General features: G+C 43.3%; 1 protein-coding gene across 3 annotated transcripts in view; it reads left to right on the forward strand.

The window, feature by feature from the left end:
• The window catches only part of TRPC7 (transient receptor potential cation channel, subfamily C, member 7), a 141,072-nt gene that overhangs the window by 51,657 nt on the left and 63,443 nt on the right, over positions 1 to 25,972 (forward strand). The window lies entirely within an intron of this gene.

Genomic DNA, 25,972 nt, shown 5'->3' on the forward strand with positions numbered 1-25,972 from the left:
CATTAATTCAGCAACTTAAGAAAACAAGTTGTTCTTAGAAGTTCCATGAGCTGCTAATAGGTGTTACCTTAAAAAAAAAAAAAGATTTTATGTTCAAATAAATTTGGAAACCTTTAGTTAAACACAGTCAAACAGGTTTTTTGTTTTTTGTTTTCTGCTTTTCTTAAAGATATTACAGAGCCTTTAATATGCATCATAGTGGCTCATGCCTGTAATGCCAACAATATGGGAAGCTGAGACAGGAGGATTGCTTGATGCCAAGAGTTTGAGACTAACCTGGGGGACATAGCAAGACCCTGTCTCTATTTAAAAAAGAAAAAAAAAAAAAAAAACCAAGAATCACTACTCTAATAGATGAAGGATACAATGTGTATTACATGACCACAGACTGCTTCTCATGGTGAAACTAGTTTTTCATGTATCAGTCTCTGGGAAACTAATCTATAATCAGCCTGTATGTCTATGAAATGCCAGGATTTGAATGAAGGTGGTGCTGCTCTGTGGCTGGTACTGCACTCTGGATCGTGTCTCTCATTTGAATGTTTGATTATCTTCAGGCACCACCCTAATGTCTGACCTCTGGCTGGCTGAGTCACAGTACCAGCCTGCATTAGATGAAGACAAGTCACCCACCATGGTTAAAGGGAAGGAATCCTGAACTGGGTTTCTGTTGACCAGGTTTCTAGCCTGATTCTCCCAACCCTGTGGTCTTGGGCAAGTCATTGAAGCTCTCTGACTTTCATTCCCCATTTGCAAAATGGACATACAAGCTTTTGCTTCACAGAGGTTTTGTGTGTGTGTGTGTGAACTTCCAAATGAACTGATATGAGAGGAAATGCTCTGGAAACTATAAAGTTCTCTGCAGCTCCAAGAGGAAGCATCATTGCTGTCATTCAGTGATGACTCCCTTTCTTGGGACTCTAGGGTTCTTCTAATTCCCTAGCTGGTCCTTTATTATCTCCCCAGAGAATGCTAGAAATGTCTCCCTGGGAAAGGACATCATTCATAAAGCCTAAAATTCCTTCCAAAATACCAATGGTGTTGTGAGGACATGGTTGTTCCCCCATGACTTCTGCCTTAAGAGGGCGCTCAGCCTCCCCAGTAACCCAAGTGGGTGTGTCATCTGAAATGTCAAGTGTGGTTTCTGGGAAGCAGTATTGGAGATGTAGCTGAAAGGTGCCTATTGAAGTCAGTCCCCGGTCTAACCACTTATTAATGGGGTCACTTGAGCAAATTACTCAGCCTTGCCTCTGTCTCACTTTCCTCATCAGGAAAGTTGTGATAATAATGCCTACATCATAGGTTATAATGAGAATTAAATGGGAGAAAGCATTTGTGCCTCAAATATCCCCAGGCTTCAGTAGCTGATGGTTATAAATGAGGCAGTATTAACACATTGCTCACAGTCAATGCCTACATTACTTTAGGACATTTCTCTTACCCACCTCAGTCCATCCCAGTCCCTCTAGGCCACAGTCCCTGAAGAAGCCAAGCTTGCCTCATGAAAAACCAGGGATATGACCCTCCCCCATACTGAGTCACACGTAAGCTCAGAAGGACTCCGCTTATGCTTCACAGCTAAAGAAACCCAGCCCTCCAGCATCGGCTTGCAACCTCTCTGCATAAACTGGCCTTGACCTTCTGCTGCAGAGCCAAACACCTTGCAGTCTTCTCTAGCTCTGTCTCTGTCCTCCAGGAATCATGCCTATCCTTCTCAAAGGCCTTTTCTTTCCACTGCATATCAACTCTAAACACGTGCATCGGAAACTTGCAACCCCAACAACTGAGAACCAACCCAACCAGCCTCTGAATCCCAGTTTAAGCCCAGCTGGGCTCAGGCTGTAGTTATGAAGGGACCCCAGTGTCTGCCATGTGGTCAGTGCTTCGTGATGGGGAACAGAGACCCAGACAGAGTTGTTGGCACTCTATTCAAGTTGTCTAATAGAAGACACACTCTCATCCCTCCCTCCCTCTCCTCTAGATTGCTTCTTCATCTCTGGGCTTAGAGGGATGATCTTGATCTTTTCCCTTCTTTCTCCTACACCATTCACTCCTCCTTCCTGACCCCACTCTGCCTTAATGAGGATCAGGTGGGATCTCCTATTCACTGCAAGAGAACTTTGTGCATATCAGTCCTCTAAGAGAGTGGGGCAAAGAGACCCAGAAGTCCTGTTTTGCATGAGAGAGGCCTTAACTCTACCTATAAAGGAGATGGAGCATCTTTTGGACACTACTAAGCAAAGGTCTGCTAATGGGGGAAAAAAAGAAAATTATGTGAATATTATTTTCCAAAATATATTAGTTCATGGCAGAAAGTACATATATTATCAGGCAGGCATGGCCATATCACCAACAAGGGTGATTAGTTCCATCTCTCAAATTTTCTGAACCACCACCTATGAGGTCTACTGACACTGAGCTCGGCCTTCCAAGGACCCAAGCAGAATAAGACACAGTCTTACCTTCAAAGAGTTACCAGTCTAGTGAGTGAAATGGTACAGGTGTCTCATGACTGTAATAGCAGCAGCCTTTGCAGTGGGGTGGGGGAAGTCTCTTACGTACTTCACCAGCTGAGCAAAGTAGCGTTCACACCTGTGACTTCTTTCAGACTTGCAGGTGGCCCCAGTTCTAGCATCTTGGGATGCAGCTTGGTTTGGGGGCATCTGCTCTTGGTGCCAGCCATCTTTCCTTCCCACTGAGGAGATCTCCACCCTCCTCAAAAGCCAGCTCCCACTCCTCCTGAGCCTTCCAGACCCTGAAATGTTGAGGTGCGTTTTCCTGGCTCTGCCAGGCTCGCTGGGTTATTCCTGGCTCAGAAAGCTAGTCTTAAGTACAATAAAGACCTGGGACAGGATCAAGGGAAGGGAACAAAGTACAGAGGGTGGAGAGGACCCACTCGATTTCCTTCACTTACATAGTTCCATTTCTCCTTCACACTGCTGCATTACAAAAAAAAAATCCCCTATGATTTTTATTCACTCACTCACTGAAAAGCTCATGCTTGCTCTTAAAGCTAAAAACAGGAAAGTGAACAAGACCCTGGAACTTCAGAGGTGCCCTCTGGGGTGAGGAGGGCATTTCTGGTAGAAAGAACATGCTCAAAGCATGTTTAAAGGCCCTGTGGTGAGAAGAGACATGGTGTACAAGAGGAACTGAAAGAAGGCAAACGGACCAAGCTGGGCCTTGGGAGGACTGGGTGTGACTGAGTCTGTAAGGATGCAGGCAGGGGACAGACCATGTGAGCCTTGCAGATCTCCTTAAGGATTTTAATCTTTTTATTATTTTTCTAAAGAACAATGGGGAGCCATTGGAGGACCTTAATCAGGAGTGGTTATAAAGATTAGGATAGATGGAGAGACAGCTCTTCCTCTGAAAAAGCTGGAAAGGAAACAGGGTGGGTGAAGATGGAGCAAGTTTTTTGTGTGAACGGGACACGATATTAGCCAAGATAGGCTGTTACATTGTGTTGAGAAACAAAACTAAAGTCATGGAGGCTTTTAACAAAAGTTAAGTTTATTTATTGCTTACCTTATTTCCATCTTGGAACTCAGTTCCCTCAGGATTCCCAGCTGATGGAAGAACCACCCTCTTAAATGTTTCCTGCGTGCCAGAGGGTCATTCGGCTCTGGGAAATTGTACCCCAGCAATTGCATGCTTTCACCTGGATGAGACACACATTGTTTTTGCTTGCTACTCATTGTGAAGAGTTAGTCATGCCTTCCACACCTTCACAAGAAGGACCAGGAAGCATAATCCTGGTGCTATTTGGCAGCTAGCACTAATGATTACCATGGGAGAAAAGTTGAGGGAATTCGTATTGATAGCTTCAACTTCTCTGTCAATAGGACACAGAATCACCCTCTGAGGTAGAAGCAGCCTGAAGAAAGTAAAAAAATGGGGGGAAAAATCTGTGGGAGATGGGAGAGAGAGCTGAACAGTAGGTCTGATAGGCCTGCTAAGACTGGGGACTGAAATTCTTTGGCAACAGACTACATTTTTAACACAAGTAGAAGATCTCCACAAACGATGGTAACGCAGAAAGTCAGTGTCCTCCATAAACCTCAATTCCCTGCCATCAACTTCAAGATTCTTTCACAGACATGGGCCAGGAGCACACAAAATATGCCCACAGGGCACAGCACTTGGAAAGCTCCCCTCAGAGCAGAATGCCAAGGAGAAAAGGACAAGCTTAGAGGGAAGGGAATGCGGGACCGTTTCAACCCACAAGCTCTAAAGTTGGGTCAGCGCCTCTTACTCTATCAGAAGTCCCTTGCCTCCTCCTATTCCAAAAATGACCGTCTTGTGCACGTTTTACAGTCATGCCATGAATGGGCCTATCTTTCCACCTGGAAAAACTCCTAGCAGATGAAATTATTAACAGAACTTGTCAGGTAGCAGCACAGTGTTATAGCTGGGAGCCTGACTGCTCAAGTCCTCTGCCTACTAGATATGGGACATAAATTAAGTTTCTTAGTCTGCTGGCCTTCAGGGAGCTCATAGACACAGTGGACACTGCTCCAGTCCTAACGGGCCTTCTGGCCTAAATATGTGCTCAGAGAGAAAGCAATGCCAGCTGGAGCTGCACAACTGGCTGACATCCTCTCCCTAGTGCAGTGACCACGGGTAGGAACACTCAAGAGAGGGCAGATGCCCTCTGCTGGGCTCTGTTTCATTTCCTCTGTCTGCAAAAAGCACAGGCAGGGCCAGTGAGCAAAGGGGACCTGGGGACATCAGGGCTTTCTAGAGGACGCCTGAGAGGCCAGTCAGACACTCACATGCCCTAAGCAGACATTCTCCTACTGTGTTTTCCTGCTGAGGCATCGTTTTAACAGATGCTTAGACTTAAGAAGATCAGCGTTGTCACAAACACAGTCTGGCTGGTCAGGCACTACCCCAAACTGCACTGCAGGATGCCCGGTGGTTGGCAAACACTGTTGGAATCCATTGGTGTCAAAAGCATCAATCATCTTCCTCTTTGGGGATTCCTCTAAGCACTTCCGTGGATCTCGCCTGGCCACATGCCACAAAAATCATCAATATCCATTAATCTCCTGGCTCAGAAGGGCTATCTTTTATATGAGGAAGTTTTGTTTTCTCAAGGAGCAAATCTTCAGAAGAGAAAGAATAATTCCAGCATTTAATATGTAAATATGATTTGTGATCCCTTTTCTGCCTGGAGAAACTCCCAGGAGAAGAAACATAGAACCTGCGGGGCAGCAGTGTAGTGTCGTGGCCAGGAGCCCGACTGTGCGTGTTCAAGTCCCAAGCCCTTCACTTACTAGTCATGTGGTTTAAACAAGTTATTTGGTCTCTGGGCCTTGATTTTCTCATCCATATAATGCAAACAAATTACAGTGTCTAATAAATAATAGTTAACACATGCAATGTACCTAGAACATGTTAAGTGTATAATGAATTAGCCAATGGAAACTGTTTGCCATATTGGTTTTCTAAGCAGAACTACACTTAAGACTAAGTCAACATTTCTCAAGTCCAGCACCTTAACACTTTGGGCCAGAGAATTCCTTGCTGTGAGGACTGCCCTGTACATTATAGGCTGTTTAGCAGCATCCCTGGACTCTATCCAGTAGCACCTTACCCCCAGCTTGTGTAACCAAAAATGTCTCCAGACACTGTCTCCAATGCCCTTGGAGGAAGGGGGAGGGGGACAAATAATTCCCTGTTGAGAACCTCTTGGCTGTTTTCAGGATCCAGTCTATAACCTCTTAACTGTAGGCCCTTAAAGCAAGGATGATAGTTATCCAAGGATGTGTTGTATCACTCTAGACCATGGGTTCCAAGACCTAGCTGATTAATGAAACCACTTGGGTGCTTTGTAAAAAACAAACCAAAAAAATCACCAGTGCCTCAGCCTCAGAAAGACAAATACCACATCATCTCACTTATATATGGAATCTAGTAAAGTTGAACTCATAGAAGTAGAGAGTAGAATCATAGTTGCCAGGCGCTGGGGAGATGGGGAGGGAGGGAATGGGGAGTTGTCAATCAAAGAGTACAAAGTTTCAGAGCGACAGAAAGAATAGATTTTGAAATTTATTGCACACCAGAGTAACTGTAATAAATAAAAACATATTATATATTTCAAAATAAGTAAGAAAGTAAATTTTCATGCCTCACCATAGAAATGATAGGTAAGCAAGGTGATAAATATGTTAATTAGTTTAATTTAATCATAACATTTTGTATACATATATCAAAACATCCGTTGTACTCCATAAATGTATACAATTATGATTTGTCAAAAAAAAAATGCCTGGGCCGGGTGCAGTGGCTCATGCCTGTAATTCCAGAACTTTAGGAAGCCAACGTGGGTGGAGAACCTGAGTTCAGGAGTTCGAGACTAGCCTGGCAAACATGGTGAAACCCCATCTCTACTAAAAATACAAAAATTAGCTGGGCATGGTGGTGGGTGCCTGTAGTCCCAGCTACCTGGGAGGCTGAGGCAGGAGAATTGCTTGAACCTTGAAGGCAGAGGTTGCAGTGAGCCAAGATCGTGCCACTGCACTCCAGCCTGGGCAACAAGAGCAAAACTCCGTCTCAGAAAAAAAAAAAAATGCCTGGACCACATCCACAGAATTTGTAATCCAATTCTTTTGGGTGGGAGCACAGCAATTAGTGTTTTTTAAAGGCTCTTTAATGATTCTACATTTTGCAGAGATGAAGCTTTTAGATGGTGGACTCTTGGTTCATCTAGATCTCTGAAGGCTGGGAACAGTACATGCCCTGCATGCAATGTGCAGCCTCCATATGGAGTAAATAGATAGATGATGTGTTCAGTGGGAAGCTGGAGGCTTTGATGCTTCTCTAAGTACCTGTAACTCCCCCTTGGAATTAAAAGCCTATGTAAACAATCCAGATGATGTTCCAGGCTGGCCCTAGAGTATGGGGCTATCATCTCCATGTCCTTCATTGCTGATCCATGTCCCTTTGGGGTTTGTCACTCTGGAAAAGAGCTATCCAGGAAAGCCCCAACACCAGTTCTGGCCTGGTAGTTGCCCGGTAGTTGCCAAACACTGTTAGAATCCATTGGTGTTGAAAGCATCAGTCATCCACTTATGGTGGTAGTCCATCTCTAAAATTACCACCATAAGCCTGGTTGTCTTAGAGATGAAGCAGAGAGGCGAGTAGCTTCCAGGGTGACCCTGTACAGTTAGGGAGAAACAGTGGGGCCTTTGCCTCCAGAGGGGAGCTCAGATTGCTAAGGGCTCCACAGTGGGTCTCAGGAGTGCTCCCTCCACTCTTGAGCCTGAGTTGCTGCCCCATATCCACACCCTGCCAGCTCAGCTTTAGAGGGTGGAAAGGGACAAACTGCCTGATGCTCCTCTTTGCCTTTCTTCTGGCATTCTGTAAATCACCTGACGTAACTTTCTCTAATGTGCAGATGCTACTGTTAATTTGCAAAACATATTTCAGATCCTCAAAGTAAGAGTTGTCACAACAGGACAGAAAACTATTGCTTTTTGCCTGTTTTGCTACCTTTTGTTCAGCTGTTTCAATACCTAAGTAGTTGTATGAAAGGATAATCCTTTAAAGCATTTTTCTTCTTCTTGGTTACCATGTCACCTAAGCCACACAGACTTAGCTTGTATAACTATCATTATGTTCTTACTGTGCTGCATTTGCTAAGATAGTCAGAGCCTGAGTATTATTACATCCTGATTTGGGGGCTAATAGGAAGAGAGGAATCTGAGGAGCATTCAAGGGCAGAACATAAATCCCCCAATGCCCCACACAAAATAGATGCAAATCAGATGCATTTACTAGCCCAAAGTGAAAAGCACAACAAGAGCCATCTTCAATTTGTCGCTTTTATCCCAAAGTCAAACAGATCTTAGAAATTACAGTCCTCCCCAAGGATCTGTGACTAACTCTGATAGTTCAGCTAAAGACCATCTACACATTTCTATCTCATTATTTCTTTACCAGATGCTCATACATGAATTTAGAGTTTTAATGAGCATTTGATCTTTCAAATATTCCTCCCAATATGTACCACATGCATTACTCTTTTATTAACATTCATCTGCCTAAGGTCACTTGCAAATTTTCTTGATGGAAGGGGAGTTTTGTAAGTATAATTGCAGATGAAACTTTTTGCTTAATTTACGTTTTAATTTATGTAATCCAAGCCACAGCCATATCTTGCCTGGATGATTAGAATAACATTTAACTGTTCTACCTACCTCTTTCTTCTCCTTTTCCCCTCCTCCTCCTCCTCCTCCTCCTCCTCCTCCACACACACACACACACACCAGTGAATTTTTTTTTTTTTTTTTTGAGACAGAGTTTTGCTCTTGTTGCCCAGGCTGGAGTGCAATGGTGTGATCTTGGCTCACCACAACCTCCACCTCCCAAGTTCAAGTTATTCTCCTGCCTCAGCCTCCTGAGTAGCTGGGATTACAGGCATGCACTACCACACCCAGCTAATTTTTGTATTTTTAGTAGAAACGGGGTTTCTCCATGTTGGTCAGGCTGGTCTTGAACTCCTAACCTCAGGTGACCACCCCCACTCGGCCTCCCAAATTGCTGGGATTACAGGCGTGAGCCACCGTGCCTGGCCTGATTTTTTTTTTTTTTTAAGTAATCAGATCATGTCATGCCCACAGTTAAATCTTCCACCTAAGCATGAACAAGCCAGGCATAGTCTCTTCCCTCAGGAAGTTTATAGTCTAATAATTATCACTGCTAGAAGTCGAGCCTGAAACAAGGATTTTTTTGTTTCTTGTTTTTATTTGTTTTTGCAAATGATTCATCAAAAGCATGATCTTGGGGGAAACCTGCATTGAAGGGGCAGAAGCAGAATGGGGCAGGAGAAGAAACTAAGCTAAGAGAGGGTTTCAGAAAAGTCTAACTTCAGCTTGACTTGGTGAGGAGCCTGGGAATCTGAGTAGCACCACAGACTTGTCCCATGTTAAGACAAGGGGGTTGGCCTTTTATACACTTACACCAGCCACTCATTAGTGGCAGGCTGCCCCAAGGGGAGGGCATTACCTCCTGGGCAATTCTGGGCAAAGTGGTTTCCCCTGGCTTTGGGGAATTTGTGGAGATGGGTGTTTCTGTGAGTCCCTAGTAGCTGGAGGTGGGTGCACCTTCTTTCTAATGAGGATCTTGGCGGACACTAGCATCTTTTTGCCCCCTAAAGCACTTAAAATCCAACTATTAACAATGGCCTACAAGGTGCTGCATGACCTGGCCCTTGCCTCCCTATCTAACTCACCTCACACCAAGCTCCCTCCTGCTCACTGATCTCCAGCTGCACTGCCTGCCTCTGTTCCTTCAGCACTCCGTGCTAGTAGTTCCTGCCCAGGGAAGTTACTGGTCCCTTTCCCTCAGGTCTCTGCTGGCTGGATCCTCAGTGTTTGAGTCTCAGATCCATAGCCTGCTTCTCAGAGGGACCTCCTGACCACCCGATCCGAATGTGGTCACCATGTTGTCCCCTCCCTCATCAGCCACTGTCTGTCCCAGTGAATATCATTTGTTTATTTTGTTTACTTGTTTATTGTCTGTTTCCCTTAATTCTGTGGCAGCAACTCACCACTGTATCCCCAGCCTAGAGCATACCCAGGCAAGTAGAAGATTCTCAAAAATATTTTCTGAATAAGTGAAAAATGGAATAAATAAATGAATGTGTAGCACCTGAGTTTTCTTCCAGTTTTGTTTTCCTGAAATACAACAAAATCCCAAATTCAAGATGAGATTCATTCCTAAATGCTGCTGAGGAAACTCACAGAGCTCTCTTGAGGATCAAAACGAGATGAATAGGAAAGCAGCCCATGATGTGACAGTGGATTAGATGTCATTTGTCTCATGCTTGAGGCCCTATGACTATTGTCACTGAGTCCGTGGAAACTCAGAACATGAGTAATGACCTTAATTTACTTAAAAACAACAACAAAAAAGAAAAGTCATTTACATACAAAATATAGTTTAATTAATAAAATTATTAATAATTTGGTCTCCAAATTGCATCTGAATAAATTACAAATTAATGTTTAGAAAAAGATTAGTATAATTATAATAATATATTTGGGTAATGAGTATACTTATTACAGAAGTATAAGCATTACAAATTAATATTTTTATAGCTGTTACATACTTAGTAATATGTATATTTGTGCAGTAAGTATACTTATGACAAATGAATTCATCTTTTTATGCTTATTATTCCCTACTAAACCCATCAGAAGCATCATTGCCTGACTGCTATGCTTACTCCTCTTCTGATAGGTGTTGCTAGGCAGATGCAAGCTTGAAGAAGGAGGGGATCATCCTGTGACACCCATTATCAGCTACATCTGTGGACAATATAAATTAAATAAAACCCAGCCCCGGTTTGTCAGGAACTTTCATCCTAACAGGTTACAGAGATCTGAATCCGGCCCTTTATCAAACAAGTAAGGAAAGACTAATCCAGATGAAAATGGTGTGGGAAAACATGGAACAGGAGGAGGTTCATGGCTTCTGAGCCAGGCCATGAAAGGGGGATCAGAGCTCAAAAGCAAAGGGGGAACAAAGACATTCCGGAAAGAGGAAGCAGTGGGGGACCTACAAAGGTACGATCACGTTTAGGGACTTGCAGGTGTCCTGCGGGTAGATTTATGGGAAGAAGGGAGCTTGGGAAGAGGAGGCAATTTGAGGTAGGAGAACAGGAACCCCGGGCAGGGGTAGGACGCCTGGCTGGGGAGGCGAGGCCAGCATGTGGGCTGTGAAGATGGCCAAAGGGCTCGGCTCCATTCCATATGGAACAGGGCCTCCAGGTTGTCTGTATTTCTGATTTCACTGCAGTTTGTATTTCTGATTTCACTGATTTTATTTATTGAACAAACAACATTATAAAAATAAGGAAGCTATTTAAAAGAAAAACGATGGTATCCAATCATGTGCCCCATATATCAATTATTTTTATTTGTTGACAGGTTTCCAATTTCTTCCCATGTGCAGAATTGTATTTACATGCATACAGCTATAGGGTAAATAATTTTGTGATTTGATTCACCAAGCAGTAGAATGTAAAAATTTATCTATGCTTCCTGTAATTATTTTGTTGATGCTAGCATGAGATTGAAGTACCATTGTTAACATTTTCTCTACTGTTGAGATTCATTTTAAAATATATTTCTATTTACTTTTATCTGCATACATAAAGTTTTCTTTCCTTCTTTTCTGTTATTTCCTTAAGTTGAATTTCTGAGAGTGGGGCTACTGGGTCAAAGGGCATAAATATTTGCTATGGTTCTTGAAATATATTGCAAAATTATTTTCCCAAAGGACTATATTATTTTTCGGTGCCACCAGTGGTATACAACTGACCTGGTTTCATCAGCACTTTACAATCACTGAGTATTATTAAGATTATTAGTATGATTCCCCCCTAATTTAATAGACGTAAAATACTATCTTTGCGTATTTTAAAATGCATTCCTCTGGTTACTAAGCAGATGGGCATTTTTGTATGTGAATCCTGCCCCATCCCCAGCTATCCACCACACCACACCACAAATATCCTTAGCATTGCCATACTGGAGCCTTACCACTTTCCATGTCAACTTGTATGATTCTTGTGTGATCTAGAACTTTCTACACATTTGTGGCCAAGTTAATGATATGTTAGAACTGTAAGTAGCTTCACTTCAGTAATACAGTTCTAGTGGTAAGGTTTGATGGCATATACAGGAAAGGGAACTAACTAAAATACTGTTAGAGGTGTCCATTAGGAAGTGATGAGAGCCTAAGGGCAATGGCTGAGTTCAAAGAAGGAATACGTATATCCATCCCGTTGGAGGCAGAAAATAAGGCTTTGCAATTTAGGAGACAAATTCAGCCTAGATGCTTCTGTGGCTGAGTATGGCCTAACAACCACAGGATAAACTACTCAGATTCTCCTACAGAGATTGCAGAGATTAGGGGCATTCCCTAGATTACCCTAACAGAGATTTGATTTAGATGAGGGAGGGAACTGGAGGCCATTGAGAAGCCTAGAGGACATGGTGGTAAGCTGAGGCAGACGAGCTCTAGCAGCCCAGAGGAGGCCTGGGCCACAGTGGATGGGGAGGGGACTGGGGCACTGGGGACTACTGGAGCTAAGCCAAGCTCGCCCTGCCTAGCAGGCAGCCAGAAGAATTCCCAAGATAGGGAAGGACCAATGAACTGGCAGAGCACAGTGTTCTTGTCCAGTCCACAGATAATATCAGAGATGCTAAACCTCTCACCAGATCCACAGCCAGCCCTCCTTATACATTTTTCCCCAGATTATTTTTAATAAAAGCAACATAATACTTGTTTTTCTAATAAGGACCTTCAGTCAGTCCTCCAAGCACTCTGGAATGACCTGCATTTTGGGGCCCATTTTGGGACCTTTATTCAAGGTCCTTATTAGAAAAGGTGAAAAGGACATGTTAAAGTGTTGGCTAATTTGGAAGAGCTGCTTGCAGTAACCATCAGGCTGAAATTCAGTGAAATTAAAACCCATTAGGGAGGGTTTACAAAGACAAAGTTCCAACAAGCAAATCTATTAGCATCAGTTACGGATCCTTAGCTGATAATAAACCACTGCCTAGAGAAATCTGACTTCTTGTTATGAGGGCAGGGTACACATACACATATGTCATATTCTATCACAATTGTAACTGGTTATTATATTTACAGATGGTGCACAAATATCCTGAAGGTCCCTTACATGGTTGTTAAAGATTTCTTCCCGAATTAATTGACTCCTTCCCAGACAATCAAAGGCTGTGTGTTAAAAAACAGACCTTTCAGCATGATGTGAGCGAACAGCCCTGTGTGGAGTGGTGGTTAAGAATCATCAGCTTGGGCAAATTGTTTAACTTTGCTTTTCCCTCATCTCTAATGTGGGGATGACACTACTTGCCTTATAAAGTTCCAGTACATAGTAAGTACCGGACAAATTCTTCCAGGAATTATTCTGCTCCATAGCCGGCACTAGTTAGGGGACCGGCTGTGTATCACCTGGGTGGCAGACGAGGCACAGCCCACTCCATGTTGTTACACTCTATTACTAGAAAAAAAAAAAATCTCCATTTCTAACCTTAACCTGTTCTGTCAAAATTAACATTATATTGTTAAAATGTTATGTATAATCCATATATATGTGTATATATAGCATTAAATGTGTAATGACTGGAGAAACAGGCATAACCAGCATGAATTTGCTTTGTGCCTCTTGCTGGTAAGATATCTCACATATTAACTGCTGCTTGGTGTAGTTCAAGCTCTGAAGTAGGCATGTCTGGGTTCACATCCTGGCTGTGTGACCTCGGATGGGTTACTTAGCCCTCTGCCTCAGTTTCCTCCTTTGTAAAAAAAAAAAAAAAAAAAGATCTAGTGATTGTGCTAATGATGGAATTGTTGCAAGGATTAAATTGATCAATACATGAAAATCATTTAGAACAATGTATGGCACATCATATCCAATAAATGTTGGCTCTTAGCATTTTAAAATTTTTCTGAACTATATGAAATCTGGCTCAGTGTCTCCTGCCCAGATTGGAAGGAACTTTGGTCTCAGTCATTCTGGGAGCACCTTTTTCTGTGTTGTACCACGGCCCTGAAGACTCACTTGTGTATCTAAAGGAGAGTTCTTGGTCTATGCCCTTCTCCTATGGACACCTGATGCCACCAACAAGTGCTGATCACCACAATCTGTTCTAAGCCATGACTCCATCTTACTCATTCAACAAAGGGTTTTTTCTTTTTTTTTTCTTTTTTTTTTTTTTTTACCCGTTGTTTTCCTGACACTATAGCAGGTGCTGGGAATAAAACAGAAAAACAAAACAGAAAAGAAGTAACCCTTTCCTCCTGGAGCTTCAAATGAAGCAAGACCCCTGAGTCAGGCTGGTGCTAGGGCCCTCTTCAGGATTTCCACAAAGAAGACCCTTGTCATTTGGTCAATCCTCTCAGCGCTCTGGAATGATCTGCATTTGGGGGCCATCTACCTCCAAGGCAGGGAGTTCAACTGGACCTTGATGCCTGCCATCCCACGGAAGACATTCAAACCCCACTCCCCTTTCCTGGTCTCAGGAAACATCTCTCCAACACCAAGGACTCTCCTCCAGACCCTCCTCTTCACCAAGCCCCAATCCCCCCAAAAAGCCTGCATGTGATATTCAAAACTATTCCTGAAATCTCAAGAAACTATTAACTTCTTCCTCAGCTACAACCACCAGAACACAGAGCCCTCCTGGCCACCTCCTAAGGAGGTGGAAGGCAAAATGTCACTCATTCTTCTATGATGAATTTTCAGGCAAGAAAACAAGACAGGCTTATCTCCCAGGAAGGTTATTCAGACACCCAGACACACAGACTGGGTCCAGGGAGGCGAGTGTTCATGGCTTAGGGAGCAGTAGGCGGCATCTGGACCACAGTGCTGTCAAAGGGAAGGAAGATACAGAACAGATTTGTGTGTCTGGCAACCAGAAGGAAATTAACAAGATTCTGAGACAGTAATTTCAGCAGAGTTTAAGAGCCAGATTTCAGACGGTCAGGAGGCCATAGGTAAGTGCAGCTAACAACACAGGTAAGTGCAGCTGTTGTTTGTGAGATGCTTCTACCTCTGAGAAGGGAGAGGAGCAGAGGATGAACGTTCAAGGCAGAAAGGAGATGAAGACCGAGGAAGGAGTTCTTGCCCCACAGGCCCATGGAGAAGGAGACAATGTGGAGTGCTGAGAACTAGAAACTGATGGGCGGTGTTCGACTTATCTTTTGGTGCATAAAACTTGGTGGTTTGGAAAAGAATCAGTCATTTTATTTACTCACAATTCTGTAGGTCAGGAAATCAGGCAGGATTCAGCTGGGATGTTCTTATACTAAAATCTTTGTTCAGCTGTATTCAGTTGGTGGTTTGACTAAGATGGAAGATGTCAGAAGGCTACACCCACATTGCTGGCACCTCAATGCTTCTTTATTTTGTCTCTCTCCCTGCACATGGATATTCTGAACTTCCTCACAGCATGGGGGTCTTCCTCATAGCAGGGGAGCTGAACTATAGCATGGCAGCTGCCTTCTAAGAGGTAGCTTTCTCAGGAGATACTGAAGATGTCTAAGGCTCAATCTTGGAAAGTGTTGCAGCATCCTCTTCAGAGTAAGTCATTAAGAGTTATCCCAGCTTCCACCACAGGGATTTAGACCCACCTCTTGACGGAGGATTGTCAAGGTCTGATTCCAGAGCATGTGGGATGGGAGACATTGTTGTCACCATCTTTGGAAATGCCGTTTACCTCAGGAGGAGAGAGGAGTGAGAGTTCCTACTTGTGGGAGTACACTGTGGAATCAAAGAGATGAGTTGTGGATTCATTTATAAATTCGTGCATTCGATAAGTATTTCTTGAAATTATACTATGTACTGGACACTGTTCCAGGTAGTACAGGTGCAATGAGGCAAAAGAAAAAGTCCTTGCTCTTATAAAGCTTATGTTCTAGTACAGAGACAGACAATAAATACTTAATAAACTCTAGTGGTTGCCAAGTGATATAACAAAGCAGGGTTAGAGGACAGGAGGAACCGAGTAGGGGGCACAAGGAAGGCTTCTATTTTTGGGCAGGGTTGTCAAGGAAGGCCTTGGTGCATTTCAGGAATACATGGAGGGGCACTGAGGCAAGAACTGGACTATCAAAAGCCTTATAGGCATGGGAAGAAACATGAATTGTTTTTTCTAAGCATAGTTAGCAGCCATTCATCTGGTCTCTTGTTCAGCTGGGAGATTAAAAAATCTACCATCGGCCTTGCATCCTTTGACTCATCCTCAGGCCACTGGGCTTCCCTTCTAGATCCTTAGAGTCTGAGGGTAGTGTCTTTACTATAGGTTTGACATTATAGTGGCTAGAAGCCATCCAAATTTGGTCTGGAAAAAATGTTTAAAAAATCCTGCATAGCTCCAGATGGCTTTGTAAATTAAATTAGACCCACACTGGCCCAGGAACTTTCTCAATCATAATTACATTAGTGATCATTAACATTTAAAGAGGCTGCAAACAGAATACTGGATATTGCAATAAATTATCATTGTCCACTGGGCAGGTTCCATGAATCAAGTGCCCCTGGAACCTTTTGAGACTATCTGATGCTGCAATTTAAATGAAGGATATTGTTCTGCTTCTTTGTACATGGGAGTACAATGGGGGCAAGAGTGAGAGCAAGTGCATGTGCAAAAAAATTCCATGTTATGCATATCTGGCCTGTATGTCCAAACTAACAGTCTGTTACAACTCTACCTGGCTCCCAAGGCACCGTACTTTTCCAAGTCATGTTTAGCCTTCATCTTAGCATGACTCACAAGACCCATTACTCCTCAATGGTCCAGCCACCCTGAGCTACCTACATCTCTCCTAATATGCCAGGCTCTGAGGCTTCAGTAATAACAGCAACAATAACAACAATGTTTTAAGTTCTTAATCTGTGCCCTTTACCATGCCAAGAGCTTTGAATATACTCATTCAGTGTGGCATCAATATTGTCATCTCTGCTTTACATATGAAATAGACACAGATCAGAGGTGAAGTAACTTGCTCAATCTCACACAGCCAGTCACAGGCGGAGGCAAGATTTAAAGCAAGCACTGACTCTAGAGCCCAAATGTTTTGCAGCTCCTTCTCCTCAGCCCTTCTTCTCTCAGTGGCCTGGGTATAGCTTTCACAACTCTGCACAAAAATCCTTCCCTCAACAAGGCATTCCTCACTGTCCCTCCACATTCCTGCTTGGGCTGGGTGCCTCTTCTCTGCTGTTCCATGACACCCCTGGTTAACTCCTGCTGGGGCACTGTTGGAGCTATATTGAACTTGCCTATTTAACTGTCTCTCTGATAGGCATTGAGGGCAATGAGAGCCAGGACATTATTATCAACTTCTGTGTCCCTAGTGCCTGGCTTAGTAGATATTTGTTGAATGAATGGATGCATAGATAGATTTGAGTGTAGGTAGATGTGGCTTTAAATATATCACAATATCCGATGGGAATCAGTTTTTACTTCTAAAACATATTAACATTCTGGGAGAAAGAGATTTTATTTGCCATAGGTTGGATAAAAACCAACACTCAAAGTATGACCAAAATTGACCCAACTCATTAAGAAATTTATATAGGTGTGTGAATATTCACACACATGTGCGCACATACACACATATCATGGTGTGGAGGTTGGTCCCTCAATGACAAAGGGAGCAAAACACAAACACAAGTGCCCAGGGTACCTTATCCTTGAATGCTGAGTATTCATATCCTCATCTGACATCTGAGAATAGAAAATCAGAGGTCTCCTGCATGACCAGAACATGCCCTTTACCAGAAATAATGTTTCCCAGTTTTGAGATATGATGAATTTCCACATTTCTCAAATAAGTGAAGACAGCAATTGAAGTTGTCTAAACTGAAGCCTTGGATGGCAGAGTAGGCACAGATAGCACCAAGAGGGCAGAAGTATTCGAGAGTAGGAGTGGCAGGGTGATAAATGGAATTAGGCGATGCCCTTTAAAAGTGCTCTGTGCACTCTACATGTGAAGAGTTACAGTGATTGTTGGAGGAGAGTGGATGTCCATTGATAAGCACACCCCACTGTTTGCATAAGGCCCAGAATCACATGAAAATGAACTAGAACTTTGTCTACATGGGTCTTTGTTGGTCAGGTTGGTGCTGGGAAATGAAAGGACAGGAAATAAGGTTAAAAATTCCCAGAAGTAAGAAATCTGGTCAAGACCTAAGTGTGAGGGATGAGCAAGGGTTCTGAGCTCAGACCCCTTTCACCTCCCTTCTCACAAACCAAAATGAGCTATGTGTAGGGAGCTAAGAATACTGGTTCAGGATTTTACAACTCTCTTCATCCTGCCTTAGTGGGAGGCTAACTCACACTCAGATGGAGGTAAAATTAACTATGACAAGTAATCCTCATCTTGGAACTATCAGAAGTGGATTCATGCAGGCCTGGAGCCCGGGAAAGAGAATCTGTGGAACAATGGAAGGCGTTACTTCACTCTGGGTTTCACTTCCAGCAACTCTGTTGGGGGACTGCCCTTTTAGAAAAGATGGGCATGAGAAGAGACAGGCATTTCTGGGGAAAACAGGCATTTCTGGGAGATCTGGAGACAGGAGCAATGGAGAGCAAGTGAGATAGGAGCAATGGAAAGCAAGCAACTGCCTTCGCAAAGAAATCAGACACCCCACACACCAAGGAGGCATCAAGATCCAAGGAACCCAGCAACTTTCACCATGTGGGCCCATCAACAGAACTGCAGGAGAAAGTTGGCCCCTGAGGACACAGCAGAGGGCAGAAAACTGGTCATACAACAGCTTGTGTCCCAGGAACTGGCCTGGCCCTGCCCGGGGCTCATTCAGGAAGGGAGGAGGGAGGAGCTGATGTCCTGCACTTGGTACACTGAGTGACAGGTAGAATGACTTGAGTAGGAATACATAGGAGGCTATCATGAAACAATCCCCTGTCGTCCAGCCTGAAAAGACTCAGAACCATCAAGATTAGGGAATTATCAGGCTTCCCAAGGGCAGGGACCATGGCCATCTTATTCACTATGTCCTCCATTCCTAAAAGTTCTTGGTACCCGGTAACAATAGGCATTTAATGTATGTCTGGTGGATGGATGGATGACTGTCTGCCAATGGTATTAGGTTTGTGCTAACCAGCTGCCAAGACCTGCCACGTTTGGGTTACACATGTTATTTCTAATGCTTGAGCCAATGTCTATACTCTTATTTTGCATTTATGTCTCACAATATCAAAATACTGGTAATAAGAATATTTATAACTTTAAGAATTCAAAGGTTAAAATTTAAAATTAGTAACCCTAAATCTTGAGTGCATTTTGAGTATAAAACAATACACAAATGAAAGCATCAAGTAAAAACAAAATATGGGCAAAATAGATGTTATACATACATCAGCATTATAATATAAATTCACAGGAGCTAAACTGAATTTTAAAGTGTCATTTAAAAATAATTATGTAAAAATAAAATATAAAATGTGATTCTGAAAAGTAAATAACTCATTACTGAATTACATTCACATTTCTCTGAAAGAGAAATTTAGAAAATTTAGAATTATAAAGGGATAGTTCTAAGTAAGCTCCAAATAGTTCCCTCTGATTCCTTCATCTGCCTGCAATTGACCTAATATTTCATTTGATAATATGAGGGAATCTCTTTGAAAAATGTATGACCACCACACCCTATCCCAGTTCCATCAACCTAGGACCACCATTTTTGTACTGGTCAGACACTGTGGTTTAAAGAAAGCAGTCCCACTCTGTCTTTTTTCATTTAATTAAATATAAATACAGATTCCCATGCAGATTTCCTGTATCAATATTAATACCTTTGGGTGTGTGTTCTCCTTGTTGATAAAGTTTCTGAACTAGAGTAAGAATTATTCATGCAAGAAAAACTGCTTTTAATGATAATCAAGTTTCTTTACTTTAGAGTCACAGAAAGTGGATGAATACTCTGTAAGTGAGCACATCTTTAGTTGATTAAAAAATTTGATGCATGATATAAGCGATTTGTATTTCAGAAATATTATACCAATTAAAAAGCAGTATGTTGGTAAACAGAAGTTTGCTGAATTTAAAAATTGCACCGTAAACCAAAAACTGGAACTGCATTTTCTAAACCCTTGAAACCTCCCTGAGTTAGTCATCATTACGGACATTCCATAAGTAGAGAAATTGAGACCTAAGGAATTAAGCTACTCAGTTCCTCAGCAATCAGTGGTGGAGCTTGTATTGACACCTGGGCAGGCTGACCTAGAGCCTGTGCATGTTCCCAACCCCATGAACGTTTGCAACCAAGGCACAGCACAGCCACCAGCAAGGCCTGCAGAGTTGTGGAACCAACTTGGGAATATTATCCAGTCAGAACTCAGGCTCAGGGAACTGCTGCTCTTCCTAGTAAGATGTCAGTGTCAGGTAGGATTTTGTCATGGGACTTGAAATCCTAATTAGGTCCTTCAGCAAAGTGATTGTTTAAATGGAGTCTGCACTTTTCAAGGCTATAAATCTGAGCTTGGGTGGCCTCCACATTAACCTGGGTCCTGACAAAGAAGTGATCAGGCACTTGAGCCATCATGGAATCAGCTGCTTCTATTCTTCTCTATATGTAGAAGACATTGAGCCCAGGATGTCATCTTTAGCAGGATGAAGTTATCAAGAAAAGTGGCTTCAAGCCCTTCTCCTTGTGTATTTCTGATTTTTATCTCTACTGAGACTTGGCTGACCAACAGGCAGGAGGGCAGAGAGAGATGAGAGTTCTAACAGCATCTCAAATGGTGAGTCCCCTGGCCTTTGTGGAGTTGGAAAAATCACCATAATCCCTTGTGCTTTGGTGTTTCAGTCTGATTTTAAATCTACCTTGAGGAAATATAGGGTAAATTAGTTCAAAATGCTATCTTTGATGTCAGACTGGCCTGGGTTCCAGTCCAGGCCCTGTCATCATAATCACTTTTGTGACTGACGGTAGACAAGTTACTTAATCTCTCTGTGTCTAATGCCTCCATATTTAAAACAGAGATTTACCAACCCCACCTTAAAGAACTGATGTGAGGGTTAAATAATATAATGACTGGTAAGCACAGGGTCTGACACAGAATAGTGCTCAGCAAATATTAGTGATTCCTTATTATTAAATAAATATTTTCTGGATCAATGTCAGTTTACAGTGGTACATGGCATACATAAAAATTAAATAATCCTCATCTAATCCAAGAGATAATCTTCAAACCTTATTTTGGACTCATATTTCAATTTTTTCCTACACAAGAAGATGAGTACCTGGTTTAGCTTTTATGCCCACTTCCTGCCTGCCTTTTAGTAAAGATGTGAAGACACTTAAGTGTTCATCAGGCCCTGAGTAACAGGATTTGTTACATTTAGAAATTATTCTGGGATGATGAGAAAATCATGGAGAAAATCTTAGGGGATTCAAAACACTCAGTTTATCAATCACTCAACAGAAGTTTATTGAGCACCTATTGCATGGAAAACATAAGGCTGCGCACCCTTGGAGATACCTAGACAGTTGGTTCCTTCAAGATTAAAAATAACAGAAAAGACCAGATGTAGTCATAAGAGTATGTCTATCCACAACTTGACCTATGAACCATGATTACCAAGTGAGTGGGCTACAGAATAAGACCCATAGGTGTCCAAGATGTCTTTTGGGGGCTAAGGAACTTGGTGGGACTTGGAGGTAGACAGGAAGTTGGGTGTTTTTTTGTTTGTTTGTTTGCTTGTTTTTGATGGAGACTTGATCCATCACCCAGGCTGGAGAGCAGTGGTGCAATCTCGGCTCACTGCAGCCTCTGCCTCCTGGGTTCAAGCAATTCTCCTACCTCAGTCTCCTGAGTAGCTGGGATTACAGGCACCAGCCACCATGCCTGGCTAATTTTTGTGGGTTTTTTTTTTTTTTTTTTTTTTTTTTTTAGTAGAGATGGGGTTTCATCATGTTGGCCAGGATGGTCTTGATCTCCTGACTTCGTGATCCACCTGCCTCGGCCTCCCAAAGGGGAAGTAGGGTCATGAAGGCTGCTGAGGCATTAAACCAGAGAGGAGCAGGATGGACCTTCTTTGAACATAGACAGGGGGTGGCTACATATGCCATGTCTGGGAACAGCATGTAGAGCAGCGTGGCTAGATGGTACGGCTCAGGAAGGGGAGGAGTTGAAAATAATCCAAGAAAATTTGCTGGACATGGCTTCCACTTCTTTGATTTCAGGTTAGGGCACAGCCTCGGGTAGGGTGGAGAGAGTTGCTGCCAGGCATGGAGAGTGGCCTCTTTGTGACACTGTGAAAGGGCAGAGGCAGTAATTTGGAGCCAGCCAGAAGCTGACTCAGCCTTCCATGGGACTCTGGCCATGACAACATAACCAGACTGGAAACCCAGTCACATCAGCACCCTCTGAGCTCTCTACTCTGAGAGGACTTCTGGTGAGTGCAGGAAAATGCTTCTACCTCCAGAAAGCCCTGCCACAGCTCCTGCCTTCGCACCTGCGCTCAGGAAATGGCTTGCCTCCAGCTCTGGAAGAAGTCCAGGCACCCTGAAACTGAGACATAGGCTAGTTCATTAAGGACTTTCTTCATCAAAAAATCATTCTCTGGTCAGAGAGATGCTGCTGAGTCACAGGCACAGTCCTCAGAGCAACCCAACAATTCAGGGCATTTGTGTAAGTAATCTCTGTTGGTGTAGAAAATTGGAGGTTTGCTTAAAGAGAGGTGGCAGATAGTTTTTTTGGGTCCTGCTGTCCCTGGGATACAGGAACAGAGAGCTGTCTTTGAGAATAATGAAGCAAGAGACCTAACGTAATAGTTGATATTGAATATCCGTGGGAATGAAGAGCCTGCGGAGAGGCCCGTCTCCTTTTGCTGCCCAGTGGACTTCCAGAAAGGCTCAGTCAGCAACTGCTGGCAGAACCCCCAGCTATAGAAATGACCAAGAAGCATTCCAGAGTTAGCTGGGATCAGGGGTGCACACATGGAAGAGGAGTCAGGGGAGGGTAGAATCGAGTGTCAGACATCTATAGAGGCATCAAAATAGAATCTCCTAGCAATCAAGGAGCTATGTGACAGATGCTCAGATGATCAAAAAATGGGAAATTCTGAAGGCAGTGCTGCAGAAAGGTGAGTGGGGTGGTGTGCCTAGGCAGAGTGTATGAAATAACCCCAAGTTGTAGCCCCAAATCCCCTTGAGCTTAGTTTCAATCCCTGCCCCTCTCCTTGGTTCATTTCTTGGGGCTCATTTCTCCAGACGATGCTGTGAAATTTTTCCTGGTTCGTCTCTTTAAACTCCTAGCTCAACTGCCTTTGGGAATTAAGGAAGTTGTTGTTGTTGTTTCTTAATCTCCTGGCACTTCTACAGTGAAAATAAATTCAGCAGTCATGAATTCAATCATTTATCTGTTCACCGTGTCTCCTAGCAAGCCATTTTCAGCCTCGGGTACCCACATGCCTCTTCCAGATGTGGCAGCATGCAGAAGTGCAGGGAGTCGGCCACCTCAGAGGGGCAATGAGGAAGGAAGGCAATTTTGGTCCTGTGGATGGCACCAGATTTGCAATCTGAAAGCAGAGAACTCTGGCCATGCCATTTACTCAAACAGTGCCCATTCATGAACAACATGCTAATGAGCACAGGAGCCCTCCAGGAGGAGTTTTCTCTCCAGCAGGGGATCATGCAGAACTATAAGTACAATGAAAGGGAGTGACTAAGAATTACTTGAGAGAAAAGAGAGACTGTCACCTGAGTGGGGCACAGTCAGCCTTTCCATTACAGAAAATTCTGTCTCAGTGTCCCCTCCTATCTCTCCCTGCAGGCCCACTCCTCTCCAGACCCTCCCTCACCCAGCTCCCTGGACAGTCCATCTCAGTTACAAATGTAGTTTGATTTATTTTCTCTTAAGAGCCTGCTCAGCCCCATGTGAACTCCTTCGCATACTCTCGGCTCCAGCCATTACAAACTGCCTACTATCATGAATGTGAATCATGTCGCTGGGAAAATCTAGGCAGCCACATCAGTTCTTTCCTTGAAGAATTCTCCTACAAGTGTGCCACGCTCTAGGCAGGAATGGCCTAGGCATAGCTCTTGGTGGCATCCATCCTTTGATCATTCTATCCCTTTGTGAGCAAGATGCCAAAGAAAAAAAGCCCAAGACAACACCAATTTTCTGAGTTCCTATTCTGTTCTAGCTATAAGCTTTTCTTCCATCAGTTCCTCTCTGACTCTGCTTTTGAAAATCCCAGTCACACCCCGAGTTCTTCCTGCCTTTATTCCTTAGCTGTGTGCCCTTTTGGGTAGAGTTTTCTTTGTGTCCTATTGGTGTGCTTAATTTGCTACTCTCATCCTCCTTGGGTCAGGGATGATATTTTTTCATGCTTCAAAATCACAGGGGAAAAAAATCTTTTGATACACATTGAACTGTCTTTGAAGGGCTGCCACAAGTACAGAACGGTACCCAGATAGAGGTAAACAGCAATTTGGGCTTCAACTATCCACAGCTGTTATCTTATTACATCATAAAGTCTACCTACAAACAAATAGCATGTCTGAAGCTAGGTTGCTTTATTATAGAGGGATAAATGCAGCTGTGGAAATTAGCAAAGGTCCAGTCAGAGGAAGACAGAGCCCCAAGAGACCCCTCTGTTTTAACTGGGACCACTGTCTTCCCCTGAGGCAATCAAGGGAGACTGGGGAATGGTCGCCACTGTGTTCTCTTTCAGAGCTTCTGCTCTTCTGGCCTTCTGCCCAATCTGTGGTGCTGACCTGTCTGCCAAGAAGCAGCAGCAGAAGCAGGGACAGGCTCTCCCAGATACAGACAAGAAGCAAATGATGGGGATTGCGACAGGTGTCCTCCCCAGGCAGCTGTAGTGCAGGGAGCCATAGGGTGAGTCAAATACTCATCCTCTATTTCACAGCATGTGTCGTGCCTTCTAATCAGACTATGAATTTCTGCAGAAGCAGGGCCATTTCAGTATCCACAGAAGGCTGGCAGTTGAAAAACAAAAGTGACTGCACCCCGTGCTCACCCACCACTCCCTCTGAGACTGTGCTATGACTAGACCCTGAGAATTACAGAAATGTCTGCGTGACTTTCCATTGCCTGCTCCTCTTCATTGTGAGCCAGAAGGGCCCAGGATGTCTTATGATCTGCGTCCTTGGGGTTCCTCCCTGGGCTGAGGATAATCCACGGCTATTCTTGGAGAGAAAGCATAGCAGTAATGCCACAAAGAAAAGCCAGTAATGCTACAAAGAAAAGCCTCACTTGCATCTAATATTTCAAGTAATGGTATTGTCAGGGGCTGTAGGGTCAAAGAAACCTTTGATAGTGTCCTCAAAGATTGTGTGGCTGTTACTGTGAGTTACTGTGAGTTCACAGAAACGGGAAACATGTTGTCACTTACATTGTGAATTTTAAAATAGCTCTATTTATATTGTTCTTGTAATGAAAAGGGAATGTTTCACATTTCCCAGGAATCGTTGTATATGTCCCCTTAATACTCAGGGAGGCAAATGAGGTGAAAATCAGCACATGACGTTCCAGGGTACTCAGTTGATAAGTCATCCCTTTGAAAAATGCCCAGTCTATCTTCTCTAGTCTATACTGCCCAGCCATGCTCTGGCAGCACATGGGTATCCGAGTGGGGCCAAAGGGCAGACCTGTCAAAAGCAAACAAAGGCTTCCTCCTGTCATGGGGCAAAAAGAAGCTAATATTTTTTTCAAATGTAAATTTTATTCCCATAAATTTTGCTTAAATATTGCCTATTACCAGTTTCCAGTTGACCCTGACTCAACTAAACAAATGGCCAATCAGCAACTACTATTTGCAGAAAAGGGATGTTCTGGTGGCAACAACTAAAGCCAATATGCTGGATCAAGCAGAAAACAAAATATTTTGTCTGTGAATATAAAAGTGTCTCATGGACCACATGGGTAGAGTGGAGCTGGGCCCTAAAGAGGTCAAACACTAGTTCAGCCTCTTTCTGCACACCATTCTCTTTCTGTTTTCAACAGACTTGTTTTGCTACTTAGTCCACAAAGTGGAATATAGCTGCCCAGACTGTCCAAGGTGACATGATAACTCTGCACTAAATAAATAGACTGCCTCTCTCAATATAGTCCCAAACACTCAGGAGAGAAAACTTGATGGACCCAGTTTAGGTCAGGGTTACACTCCTAGTCCAATAAGCTGAATCCAGGGGTGAGGGCAGGACATGGTCACACAATAAAAAAGAGTCACAAGAGGTCTGTCTTGTAACCTAGGCATTAGGGTAGAACAGTTCCAAGAGAGAGAAGTGGTGGTAAGAAGGGTGCATGATGTCCCAGAAGGAAGCTACTCTGTGGAGGATCCAATGTAGCGATGCTCCATCATGCCACAAAAAAACTGGATTCAAGCCCAACACCACTGGGATCCAGTAAGAAAATACTGAGGAGTTTTAACACATTCT

Source organism: Mandrillus leucophaeus, unplaced genomic scaffold (genome assembly GCF_000951045.1).
Source record: "Mandrillus leucophaeus isolate KB7577 unplaced genomic scaffold, Mleu.le_1.0 Scaffold88, whole genome shotgun sequence".
NCBI lineage: Eukaryota > Metazoa > Chordata > Mammalia > Primates > Cercopithecidae > Mandrillus > Mandrillus leucophaeus.